Genomic DNA, 11,872 nt, shown 5'->3' with positions numbered 1-11,872 from the left:
TTCCTAAATTTATTAATAAATAGTCACAACTAAAGAGAAGAAAAAGAAAATAATATTTCTTAAGGAAACATTACAAAATCCTTTTCAGTTCCTATTTTTCTCTCCCTTAGCCTGGCTAACTTTACTTCTAAAAACAGTACAATACTTGTGCTGAGGAGAGAAGTAGCAACTTATAATGGATTCTGAGAAATGGTTAGGGTTGGGTGTAAGTAACAAATGGACATTTGATTTGAAATTTAAAAAATCTTTGTGGACTTGTCTTTTTTCATGTTGAAAGTGAGTCTTCAAAAGCCTTTGTGTTGACTAATTGAAGAGAGTATCTTGGAACTTTAAAGAAACCCCAAGAAATTAAAAAAAACCCCACAAGTACTCTTAGGCTTCAATTTTCAATTATTTGAAATTCGTGGATTAAAAAACCCTTACACTTTGAGTCATTAGAAGTATATTTAGTGGTTTTTCTTTTTTTTTTTTGCCAAAATAAGCAGCATTACACATATTTTCTGATGGCTGAAATGAACACATGGGTGTGTGTGTGTGTGTGTGTGTGTGTGTGTGTGTGTGTGTGTGTGTTTATCATTGATTCGTTCGCTTTCCAAAAATTGCATCCCTTTCCATAATTCATTGAGATTAGATTTTTTTTTTCTGAAGATGTGATTGGCTGTTCATAAGTCTGCCAGGGGAAGGGAGGAGAGAGCAAAGATGAGAAAATGAAAATCTTTGGTGTGATAAAGTCTAGGACTAGCTGATGCTCAGACAACTTCTAACATTGATCTGTGAAATGAAGACCCAATAAAGCAAACCTGATGAATCTTGAACAAATGAAGTTAGAAACCCAGAGAAAGAAACTTCTGTTTTGAGAGCCCTTTATACTGGTAAGTTTAAACTGGGGGGGAGAGTTGAAGGAAACTAAGAGGAACAGAATGCTTGGATTTAAAATTTTGGGAGGATTAATTTTGTATGGATGGCCAACATTGTGATATAGGCAGGAAGCATGTCTAAGGGCCTGGAAATTACTTTCTTATATCATATTTAACTTTGTATCCTTGTAAGAGGATTCAGGAGTAGGAAAAGCACTAGTTTTAAAATCCAGAGATCTGGGTTTATATTCTGTCTCTGTCACTCACTACCTGTGTGATCCTGGGCATATTACTTAACTTCTCTGTTCAACTATAAAATGAGAAATTTGTATTTGATGCCCTCTGAGCTCCTTTCTAGCTCTAAGTCTACGTATGATCCTATGTAGGTATAGTTTTTGTGGATTGAAACTCAAAATAACAGTGTGTCACTGACTAATGAATTAAGTATTTTTCCTGTTGCCTGAATGCTAGATTTGGGGTGGATTTGCTTCTAGCAATCAACTTTAAGGCAGTGATGACTTTTTCTTTTTTTTCCCTTTCAGATTGAGAGTAAGGCAATAGCAAAGTGTCAGGCTATCAAAATGTCAGAAGTCATCTTCCTGGAGGGTTTCCATTTTCCTGCCAAAGTATATTTGTCAATTTCTACAGTCAGTTTGTTCCTGGCTCAGTAGCTTGTTTTATCTTTGCAGAGAAAGGTTGTTATTATTCCTTAGGAGAAGAAACAAGGAAACTTGGTGGCTCCAAATCCTTCAAAGTATTTCATGATGACCATCCTTACCCAGGGCATCATCCTGATCACCTGTGAAAAACTGCTAGGGCAGAGGGCATCATTCAGTTTTGGAATTTGAATTCAAATTTGGAAGACAGTGAAACAAGGGAACTGCTCTGATATTCATTGAAATATCCAGTATTGTTGGCTTGCATACTTTTATCCATTATCTATTGAGAAGGGCAGTGTGGGACAATAAAAAAAAGTACTTGGCTCTCAAGTCAGAGGAACTGGGTTCAAATCCTGGCCACCATTTTTATCTGTGTGAATAGAGATAGGGATGGGACAACCAATTTTAGTGGCATTGAGTGCTTCCAGTAATTTCCTTTACCAATGTATGTTTGTTAGTACTTTATTTGCCACTTATAGATGTAGTGAGTTGCCTACTGTACTGAGCACAGTAGGCTGAGTACTGAGAGGTGGCATGATGCCCTGAGTCAGACAGCATAAGTAAAAGGTAAGATTTGAACCCAAGTGTCTTTGGCATCAAGGTCAGATCAATCCACTGTGCCATGCTGTTTCTCTATCTGTGTGACCTTAGCTGTGACACTTATCTTTCTGGACCTCAGTTTCCTCATCAGTAAAATGATGAGGACTAGATAGCCTTTAAGGCCACTTCGAGCTCTAAATCTATGATCCTTGATGGAAAATATATTCTATAGAAGCCTGAGTAGGGTCAAAACAAGCCAAATTCTGAGTTTCCCAGGAACAACTCTGGATGAGGGCATGAGCCAAAAATAAATATTGTGGAAAGTCTCATAGCTGAGCCAGGCCCATGTAAGGTCAAAGTTATGGAACTTATTTCAAGGGTTTCAGCTTTGTCCAACCTCATTTTGTAGCCAAAATTTGAGAGATGAAGGAGGTATAATTACCATAGCATATGCCCAACCAAAGACTACTTCTAGCTTAAGCAGAGACTCTAGATACAGTGGCTTTTTTCCATAGCAATAAGGGGTTCTGGAGTCTTGGTTTTAATTCTGGGGCTTAGTATCATTTGTTATCTGTCCTGGCATTTGGTAATCTTGAATGGTCAAATGAGATGATAGATACATACACATATATATTATATATACATACATAATTAGATATTATTCATTATTAACAATGATTAGTAGTATCAGTAGTAGTAATAGTAGTAGTAGTAGTAGTAGTAGTAGTAGTAGTAGTAGTAGTAGAAGAAGAAGAAGAAGAAGAAGAAGAAAAAAAAGGAGGAGGAGGAGGAAGAAGAAGAGGTAAAAAAGAAGAAGAAGGTGGTGGAAATCTTACATAGATGGGCCTAAAGGAATAGATAAATTTTGGCCAAATCATTTCCCTTTTCTGACCTTAATTTCCTCATCCATGAAATGAAGGTTTGGATTGGATCAACTCAAAAATCCTTCCAAAATCTATGATTGTATTCTCCAGCTGTCACCTTGTACTTATATACAATGTAAGAGAGAAGTATATCCTTTTCCTGAAGGCTGGAAGCTAAAGCAGCAGGTCTTCCTTTTGTCTGATAAGTAAACTGGAGAGAAAAGGGATTTAATTTAAAAATCTCTCTTTGGAAGTTCCTGAGGGGTTAAACAAGGTTTGAAAGAGTAGTGAATTACATTATGCTTAACTTAAAAACAAGAGCCCAAGGATACCAAAGCTCTGACTGCAAGTTTGCCATGTTCTGTTCTTCCCATTTTCTTCAAGCAGCACATACCAGTTATACATTGGTATTGAATGTTTTCCTTACTAATGGCTCTGCCCTCCTTATGCATGATTTAGGAAAATTTGGCAAATTTAATTGGTAGTTGTCTTTCCCATTTGGTTCTTGGGGGGAAAATGACGCTGCCCTTACAGTACATGCATTTCCATTTATGGCTTAAGTCATCTATACCTCTTGTTGCTAGCATATGGTGTGGATGGGTACTCTTTGTGTGTAATGACATATTTTTTTCCTTGCAATAAAGTGAGAGATAAAGGCTATCCAACCTCTTCAGAGTCCTGGTTCAGAGTACCTTGTATCTAAAAACAATTTTTCAAATGGTGTTCATTCAACTTCAAAGAGAGTGTCATAATGAATTTATTTTCTGATTTTGCTTGATTAGACTCCAGGGATCATAGGATCCCTATGGATTTAGAGCTGAAAAGGACTTCAAAGGTAATTTACCACAACACCCTTATTTTTTAGATGAGGAAAGTAAGGCCAAAGAGAAGAAGTGACTGGACTAGGGCCATATAGGTAGCTAAGTAAGCAGGGACCTGAATCCAGATTTTCTGACTTCAGATACAGGATCTTTCCCACTCCGTTGGTTTCTGTAACCCTTTTGGCAAGGGTGCCTTTAACACAGAGGACCAGAATTATTGTTAGGAGGTAACACATTGTTCCACCCAGAAAACCTGGGGAAATGTTTTAATTGGATAGTCTAGTTTGACGGCACTAATTCCAAGCTTGCATGTATATAATTTATAACGCATTGAAGAAAGTTTTGTCCAGAGAAGATAACGTGTTCTAATGCAGTGGTAACAAACTCAAATAGAAACACAGACCACTAAACTGTGCATAAAGATCCCTGTGGGCTCATATTGACTTAGAAAACCACATATTGAGATTATCTATGTTTTATTGTATTTAAATTTTGTTGTTGTTGTTGTCAAATATTTCCCAATTATTTTTTAATCTGGTCCAGACTTCACTTAGGAGTATTGTGGGCTGAATGTGACCTGGGACCATGTGTTTGATACCTATGGTTAAATGAAAAGAATGCTGGTTTTGCAAATTGGATGATTTAAGAGTGTATTATACACTCTTTGTAGTAGCAAAGAACTGGAAACAAAGTGGGTGCTTATTGATTGGGAAATGGCTGAACCCTGAATACCTTAGAACATTATTGTGCTGTAATTCTGAGGAAATATGAGGAATCCCAAGAAACAGAAGATTTGTGTAAAGTGATCAGACCCCCAAAAACAACATATATGTATGTGTATAGATGCATATATATGTATGTATAGTTAATACACACACGTACACACACACACACACACACATATGTATATATATATATATATATATATATATATGTAATGATTAAAACCCTGTAAATTTTTTAAAAAATTGCTAGAAAATTGCCAGAGGGAGGAATTTAAAAACCAACAAAGAATGGATTAAGACACACACTATTCACCTCAAAGAGTTGGAGGCTACTAGGGCAGCATGATGTGGTTACTATTTTGTATGATTTTGCTTAATTTTTTTTCTTTGCTTAAAGGGACAATTTAATAGTAGTAGGGGTGGTGGTAATAGGAAGGATTTTCTATAAATGAATCTGGGATAAAGGCAAAGGTATCAATAAAAGGTTTTTTTTTTTTAAACATAAAGGGGGACAGGTAGGTGGTACAGTGGACAGAGCACCAGCCCTGGAGTCAGGAGGATCTGAGGTCAAATCCAGCCTCAGACCCTTAGTAGCTGTGTGACCCTCAGCAGGTCACTTAATGCTGATTGTTTCCAAATTTAAAAAAAAATAAAAGGAAGGCCGAAAAAAGATAAATCAAGCTCAGTAAATTAAGTAATACTAAATAGGAAATATTCCCACTTTATTAACCAACTCACACTTAAAAACACTTCCTTGTCCAATAGTGCTAGAAGTACTAAAAGCTTCTAACCAAATGGAACTACCATAGGCAAAGCCAATTATAAACACACACACACAAACACACACACATTCTAAGTTGCCCATCCATTAGCATTTTCCATGACATTCTGGCTCCATGATACTCTGTCCTTACAGTCCCTATCCTAAACTCCAGTATCTATTACCTCTAAAAGCAAACATAAATTCTTCTTTCATTTAAAGATATTTAAAAGCTCTTTCCTTCCCACCTTTCCAGCTTTATTATATATTACTATCTCTTAGGTCAAGACATACTGTTGTCGTTCACACATGACACTCCACCTCCACTCTCCACATCTTTGCACTGTCTGTCACTTTACTCTTCCCCCATCCCCACCCCTTCACCCCCACTACCAATCCCTATTCTTCAATCCAGTGACGCTGACCTCAGTGCTGCTCCTCAAACTGGACACTCCACCAGAGTATTTTCACTGGCTGTCTCCCATGCCTGGAAGGCTCTCCTTCCTCATCTCTGCCTCCTAGCTTCACTGGATTCCTTCACACCTCAGGTAAAATCTTATCTTTATCAATCCTCCTTAATGCTTGTACTTTTCCTCTACTGATATTGCCATTTTATCCTGTATATATCTCATTCATGCATAGTTGTTTACATGTTGTCTCCCCAATCAGAATGTAAACTTCTTGGGGGCAATGCTTGCCTTGCCTTTCTTTGTATCTCCATTGCTTAGTACGGTGACTGGCAAGCAGGAGGCAAATTTAACAATATTTATTTATTGACTATTATTAAATATTTATTGACTAAGTAAGTACTTGTCGACTGACTGATTGTCCATCATATTTGGAATGGTCTTCCTCCTTATTTCTGTATTCCAGAATTCTTGATTTTGTTTAAGACTTGACTCAATATTTACCTTATTTTAAGACTCAGCTCAAGAGCTTCCCACTATCTTGGTTGCTAGTGTTTTCCCTTCAAGGTTGTTTTCTATATGTTTTCTATATGTTTTATTTATGCCTAAATATGTGTGTGTTGTTTCTCACATTAGAATGTTAGCTCCTTGAGGGGAGGGGATGTTTTACCATTGTTTTCCTTGGCCTCTACCACAGTGCTTTGCACATAGGAGATGCTTAATAAGTCTGTATTTGCTTCATGGCTTCTATTTATATCTTACTGAAGCTCTTGACTCTCCAGGGATGCCTCATGAAAGTCCCCAAGATATCAGTTAGGGTACCAAAGAGCCTTGTGTCTTCTGCCTTTGATTCCAGAGATAGGTTTTCCCCAACCAAGGAAACATTCTCAAGTTGTCTAGGGATATAGCCAATTCCCATTGGCTTGGGAAAGAGATCTAACATCTTGGAGCAATGATAGTTAGGATTCCGAAAGATCTGAGAGGCTACAACATTAGGTCAAGTCTAATAAAATCAAGTTTAATAGGGATAAATCGTGAGATCATAGATTTATGGGCAGTTTAGCAGTCATCTAACGAGGGAAACAAGTTCTCTTATTTTACAAATGAAGGACGTAAGGCCTGGAGAGGTGAAATAGTATGTCTTTGGTCATATAGGTAATAAAAACAGAGGTGAGATTTGAGTCCAACTTCTCTGATAAAAAATGCCTAGCTAAATAGCTAGATAAAGGGTCTATTAAGTTCTTACTATGTGCCATGTACAACCCCTGAGGATACAAATACAAGCATGTAAGATAGTTCCTGGCCTCAAAAAATCTTATGTTCTAATAGAAGACAACACAGAAAAGGGCATAGGAAAGGGGGAGGAATATACCACCAAGCTTCAAGGGAGATAGGGAAGGAGATCCCTCATCTTCTGTAGAAATAGCCAGTCCTAGGCGTAAGTAAAAAATTTATTTTTATTGGAGGTGGGGGTGGGGATGATTATGAGGCAGAGAATCTACCTACCTTGATGGTTCTTCTCTCCCCCTTTTTAGATGATGTCCACGGTGACCTCTTGTTACTCCCAGGTCCCCAAAACTGGTCTTGCTTGCTCTGGGTAGCTCCTCATGTCCCACAGTTTTCCCAACCTCTGCTTCTCCATCCAAACTAACCTTTCCCATGTCCTACCCACCTCAAGAAATAGCTTTTTGCTAGGCAGTGAGTGGTAAATCTTATAGAATCATGGATTGTCGGAGTTGGAAGAGACATCTAGTTCAATCCCATTATTTTGTAAATGAGGAAACTGCATCCTAGCAATTGTTTGAAAACTAAAAAGTGGAACAGAATCTAGACTATTTTCCTTACTTGATCTTACCATTGTAATTCCCCTTGGGAGTAGACTAATTATTTGTCTCTTTTCTACATTTATTAAATATTTAATTCAAAGGAACATTCAATTTTGTTAAAGAAATTGGTTCATGTATGAGATTTTGTTAATTTTACTTCATTCTCCAATCCCAGAAAATTATGTTTTTAGATTAATTCTCATAACTCAAAAGTGAGTTTTTAGTTTAGTTTTTTTTTTTGTTGCCTTGATTTCAGAACCAGGAGAGATTCCAAACTATTAGACTTGGTTTGCAGCTTACTCTGATACAAAGGATGCTGAGATTTTTAGGAATTTTTTTTTCAGGGATTAGCAGACCTTTGAATAGAATGCTGTATTTAGGAACACTGGAATTCATATTATCTCAAAATTAGAAGGGTCCTTAAAGACTATCTCCTCCAACTCATATCAGAACAGGAATACCTTCTACAACATTCCCAATGAATGCCATTTAGACTTCCTTAAGAGGGACACACCAAATTCCTAGGGTGTTTCTTCCTATTTTGGGGATTTCTAATTGCTAGGAAGTTGCCCCTTAAAACAAGTAAGAACCTACTTCTCAGCTACTTCTACCCAGTTGCTCCTAGTCTAGCACTCTAAGGCCAAGAAATCAATCAACTCGTAAATATTGATTGAACTCCAATAAAGCATTATGCGCTATGCTGTGCTCTACAAATACAATACAAAAATGAAACCATCCCTGTTCTTGAGATAAACATTTTGTCTATCTATCTGCCTATCTATTTACGTACCTACATATCTATCTATCTATCATGTATTTATGTATATATAAAATAGATACAAAGTAATTTGGTGATGGAGAGACACACTCAAACCATGGGGGATCAAGAAAGGCTTAGAAGATGGTGTTTGAGCTAAGCTTGAAGAAAACTCAGAATTCCAAGAGGTGGAGGTAAGGCATTCCAGGTATAGGGGACCACCAGTGCAAAGACACAGAGATGGGACATAGAGTGTTACGTGTGGAGAATAGCAAGAATAAGCAGAAGAAATCTAATTCCTATTCAACTAATAGTATTTCAAATACTTGAAGAGATTATCATATACCCTACCTTCCCCTGAGTTTTCTCTAGGCTATGTATCCCTAGTTCCTTCAGCCAATGCTAATATGACATATCCTACAGACCCTTTACCATTCTGGTTGCCTTCAAGCATGTCAATTTCCTTCCTAAAATGTGGCTTCCAGATATGGCCAGATGAGGGCAGAATACAGAAGAACTATTGTGTCCCTCATTCTGGACAGTCGACAGATATTAGGGGATACTGGGGCTCACTCAGTGCTGTTCCCATAGAAATTACTCTTGAGACACACTATAGCTCAAATCGCAAACTCAGGGGATATCTTGAAAAATCATCTAATGCAGGAAGATTAGTATAGTGAATATAATGATGGACCTAGTCAGAAAGACCTAAATTTAAATTTTTCCCTCAGTTATTCTCTGAATGACCCTGGGAAAGTCACTTTTCTTCTCTGGACCTGTTTTCTCACCTGGAAAATGGGGGCATTGTATTCAATGACCTTTAAAGTCTCTTCCAGTTTCAAATAAATGATTTAACTGCATTTGAGAAACAAATCTCATATCTCTCCTAATAAGTTAAAATCAGTTTATAACTTTCTGCTGCCCCTTTTGATTTCATTCAGTGTTCACAGCATTAGTCCTCACTCAGTTGCCTAGCTTGAAACCATGGTGTTCTCTGTCTCTTCCTTCTCCCTTACTTCTATTTTTTAAATCAACTTTATTTTTTGTTTTTGATTCCTAATTATTACCCTCCACTTCCCCTTTCCCCATCCATTGAGAAGATAAGAAAAACAAAACCTATTCAAATATGTATAGTTATGCAAAACAGATTCCCACATTAACCATTTCCCCCTTACCCACCCCTTCAAAAAAGAAAAAAAGGAAAAGAAAAATGTTCTTTGCTTTACATTCTAGTCATCACTCCTCTATCTAGAGGTGGATAGCATATTTTAATCATGTTTCCTTTGGAGTTGTGATTGGTCACTGTATTAATCAGAGTTCCCAAGCCTTTTAGAGTTGATTGTTCTTTTTTTTCCATTTCTTATATCTAGTCACTTGCCACGTCCTATCGTTTCCACCTCTGCAATCTCTTCCTCATCTGTCTTCTCTTTATTCCTAATGCCAGCAATGGAGGAGACAAGCCTTCATCAGTTTCCACATGTGCTATTACAATAGCCTCTTAATCTGTCTGGGAGTCTCTATGTCTCTAACACAAGCTATCTTTCACATTGCCGTCAGATTAATTTTTCTTATTCAGGAACCTACTCATGCTACTCTGCTCAAAATTTGTAGGTTCCCTATTGCAGTTGAATACAACATTCAAGGCACTCAGTTTGATGTTCAGGATCCTCTGTAATATGATGTCACTCTATCTTTCCAGTCTTTACTCATACTACTCCTCTACACATTCTCTACGTTCCACGAAATTCTAATTCTCACTGTTCTCCATACCGGTCTTACTCTTTTCCATGTGTGACTTTGCTTATAATGTTTCTTGTTCATGGAATGTCTCCCTACCTCAGCCTAAATGATTGAAATCCTACCTATCTCTTAATGCTCAATTCAAAGAATATCTCCTCTGTGAAAACTTACCTGATCCTATGAGTCAATGATGATTTTCCAATTAGGTGGTACAGTGAATAGAGCGCTAAGCTTAGAATCAAGAAGACTCATTTTCATTAGTTCAAAACTGATCTCAGATACTTCTTAGCTATATGGCCCTGAGCAAGTCACTTAACCCTGTTTGCCTTCATTTCTTATCTGTAAAAATGAGCTGGAGAAAGAATTGGTAAACCACTCCATTATTTTTGCCAAGAAAACCCCAAATGGGGTCAACAAAGAGTTGGACATGACTGAAATGGCTGAACAACTACTACAACTCTCCCCAGACCTCACCTCTTTTATGCCTTGATGTTTTGTTGTTGATTATAGTTATTCTGTAAGATGTGGTATGATCTAAAGAGGACAGGGACCCATTTCTCATTTAAACTTGGTATCTGTCACCTATAACAGGGTGCTTCACTAATATTTATCCAAAGGAAGCAAAGTCAGAGGAAAGGAAGGCCAGAGGGAAGGAGAGATGGAAGGTTCCGAAGGGATCATTTTAACTTAAAGCTAAATATCCTCAGTTACAACATAAAGCAAGAACTCCCATAGAGTGCCATATTAATTCCAGATCCTTTAAATTTCTTCTACCCTCTACATCTGATGCTTTATTCATGAGCAATAACAGTCTTATACATATTAAGAAAAGAGAGTGAGATTAAATACAAATCTTGTTATATGGGAATTGGCTTGTGTTTTAGCTAGAGCTGCAGCATTGAATGTGTAAGTCTAGCTTGTGATTGGTGTGCCCACAAGTTGTTCTTCCTCCAGGTTTACGTTGACATAAAGAAGGATTTATCCTTTCCACTGGGGAAAAGAAAAACAGTCTTCACTATAACACTATAATTCAAAAGAAGCTTTTCGAAAACAGCTCTATCTGTAGCAACATTATTTTCCCCCAGAGCGGTTGGCTGGATGATTTTAATCAGTATTTGTAAGGCCCTTTGGAAAAAAAAAATGGGAGCATCTGGTGATTTTCTAAAAGGGCTTATAAAAGACTTGCAGCACCAGGGCCCTGGATTTATAGCTTGGTTCTGAGCCATAATGTTTGAAAGGGCTCAGTATATGGGAAGCAAGTCAGGGGCAGCATTAGACATAGATAGTAAAAATAGTATATCTTTCCAGCAAAATCATGAAGTGAGAGGTTGCTTTGATTTTTGTCTTTCTATCCCCAATACATAGAAATATTTTTATACATAGTAGGTGCTTAGTAAATGCTTAACAAATTGGATTGGTATACCAAGAAGGCTTTGCTGTCCCCACCCCTGGAAAAAAAAAACCCCAACAACAACAAACCTCTCCTATCTTCTTGAAATTCCTTTATAGGTGATAAACTTTCTTTTACAGTTAGACATTGGCCTGCATCTATTGACTTTCAGGAGTCTGAGATTTCTTGCTTGGGAATTAATTGGGAAAAAAGAGGAGAGCTTAGAAGGTGTCAAAAGCCCAGCTTCCAGCGATATAATGACAGTCATCTTTGTTCCAGCTCTTTGGTGCATGCTATTACTGTTAATAGCTAGATTTTCTAAGGATTGCAAAGCACTTAGCATACATTATTTCATCTGATACTCGTAACAACCCTGGAAGGTAAATGTTATTACAGAAAGAGGTTAAATGATTTGTCCAGGGTCAGACAGCTAATACATGTTTAGATGGGATTTGAACTCAGATCTTTTGTCCAACACTCTATCCACTATGCTCCTCAGCCTCAACAAATATAAATACAAAATAAAT

At 37.3% G+C, this 11,872-nt stretch overlaps 1 protein-coding gene across 1 annotated transcript in view; it reads left to right on the top strand.

Moving 5' to 3' along the window:
- The first annotated feature begins 700 nt into the window (after positions 1-700).
- Positions 701-11,872, top strand: part of OPN5 (opsin 5) — a 66,187-nt gene continuing 55,015 nt past the window's right edge. The window contains exon 1 of the mRNA XM_020993950.2: positions 701-872. The gene's annotated coding sequence lies outside the window, so the exon portion shown is untranslated. The remainder of the gene's footprint in view (positions 873-11,872) is intronic.

Source organism: Phascolarctos cinereus, unplaced genomic scaffold (genome assembly GCF_003287225.1).
Source record: "Phascolarctos cinereus isolate Bilbo 61053 unplaced genomic scaffold, phaCin_HiC Scaffold_5;HRSCAF=322, whole genome shotgun sequence".
NCBI lineage: Eukaryota > Metazoa > Chordata > Mammalia > Diprotodontia > Phascolarctidae > Phascolarctos > Phascolarctos cinereus.
Note: the sequence above shows the minus strand (reverse complement) of the source record. Positions and strands in the feature narration are given on the sequence as shown.